General features: G+C 45.8%; 1 non-coding gene across 1 annotated transcript; it reads left to right on the plus strand.

The window, feature by feature from the left end:
- The first annotated feature begins 1370 nt into the window (after positions 1-1370).
- On the plus strand, positions 1371-1479 carry LOC120687081. The gene has a single exon (XR_005680581.1). It is a non-coding gene; the product is annotated as a small nucleolar RNA R71 (small nucleolar RNA).
- Positions 1480-1971: the final 492 nt, after the last annotated feature.

Raw genomic sequence — 1971 nt, forward strand, 5'->3', positions numbered from 1 at the left:
AAGAGCGTGCTTAAAGTGTTGAGCTCCGATGGAACATGTGATGGTGGGGCATCCTGGTTTCTTCTTCTTCTCCAGGAGAGGATCGAGTTTAGCTGTGCTACACTCATCCGTAAGCTGCACGACCTCGGTGGTCGGCAGGACCCTATTATTGCCATGGATATCCTTGAGATATTTGGTGTACATGGGAACCTGCATAGTATCAAGAAGTGGTATGTTGCCATAAAACTTCTTAGTTATCTCGATGAACTTGCCGAATTACCCATCGGCCACCGGCTTCCTTCTCCGCTCTAGAAACAGTAAGGCGGTTGTATCGTGACAGTCCCGTGAAGTTCTATGGGGTTCCACGGGGTATTCCTGGGTAGAAATGGGGTTGGATTCTTCGGCCTCCTCAAACACTCCATCTTCAGCATCGGTATTCCTGGCGGTTACGGTCTTCCACCGTGTACTTGCATCCTGCAAAAGATGTGGTTTGTGTGCGGATTGTCTTGCCCATACAGCTACCGCATTCACACTTTCTTTCGGGGTCACTTCCGGTTGCCCTGATAGCTTCCCCGTGTCATGGTTAAGGCGGGATTGTATACCTGCATCCTGCAGAAGATGTGGTTTCTGTGCGGATTGTCTTGCCCGCACAGCTACCGCACTCATACTTTCTTTCGGGGTCACTTACGGTTGCCCGGATAGCTTCCCCGTGTCATGGTTAAGGCAAAATGAGGCCAGTTGAGTTACTTTAGTTTCTAATAATTCGTTGAAACTCAACTGATGTTTAATAACAGAGTTAAACCCTTCTAGTTGCATAGCCAAAGACTCGAGAATTTTATCATTAGCAAGAAATTTCGCATTAATGTTGTCATTCATTTGTTTTTTGGCCATTCATGAAGTCTTTAAGCGAGGGCTGAAAACTATTATTAAAATTGATACCTTGCTGTTGGCCGAAGGGGAGGTCGGGCTTAGAATTCCAATCTTGATAAGGATGACAGTCTGAGTCATTGGGAGTGTTGTTCCCAATGGAGTTCTTGTCCTCTTGAGTGAATGGGCAAGATTTGCCCGAGTGTCCAGTATTGCCACATTTCTCACATGTCATCTGAGACACAGTAATTTGGTTAACCTCCTGGTGTGGAGATTCCAGCTTTTCCATGAGAAGATCCATCTTGGCTGCCAGCGCATTGACACTGTCAATTTCATGTATTTCTTTTGCATGGGCCGGCTGCCTAACTTCCTTCCAACTTTGGTTGGAATCAACCTTGTCGATGAGTGTTCTAGCTCCTGCAACATCGAGGGTGAGAAATGCTCCTTCCGCTGCTGCGTCCATGTGATCTTATGATCGCTGGTTCAGGCCATAGAAGAAGTTCTGAATGATAAGCCATTCTTCCATGCCATGGTGTGGGCATGCTGCAATGTTTTCCTGAAGACATTCCCAGGCTTCCGGGACTGTCTCGTCCTGGAGTTGTTCAAAACTGGAAATCCTGTTCTGAAGGGCATTGTTCAAAACTGGAAATCTTGTCCAAAAGCATTGGAACATGCATCCCAAGTGTCGAATCCTTCCTTGCAGGTGTAGAACCACGTCTTTGCTTTCCCAAACAAAGAGAATGGGAATAGTCGAAGACGAACATTATCCATCGTAATGCCTTTTGGGTTGATTATGCTTATCACTTCCAGAAAAATCTGTAGATGAGCGTGGGCATCCTTTGATGCCTTTCCGCACAAGGGACTTGCTTGAACCATGTTGACAAGCCCAGTCTTTATCTTAAAGCCATCAGTGCCTTGGTAATTGTTCAGTCCGGTAGGGATATGACTATTGGACGGGGCTTAGAATTGACAAAGTGTCTTCTGAGCCATGGGTATTGAAGCTGGTGTTTGTCAAACCTTGATCCCAAGAAAATTTCTTCTGGTAGAAAAAAAATTCACCTAATTCTTTCTGGTTCTAAGTTGAAGTGATATGGTAGATCGAATTTGGTCCTGCACTGCTCTGCA

The sequence above is a fragment of the Panicum virgatum genome, chromosome 8N, assembly GCF_016808335.1.
Source record: "Panicum virgatum strain AP13 chromosome 8N, P.virgatum_v5, whole genome shotgun sequence".
Classification (NCBI taxonomy): domain Eukaryota; kingdom Viridiplantae; phylum Streptophyta; class Magnoliopsida; order Poales; family Poaceae; genus Panicum; species Panicum virgatum.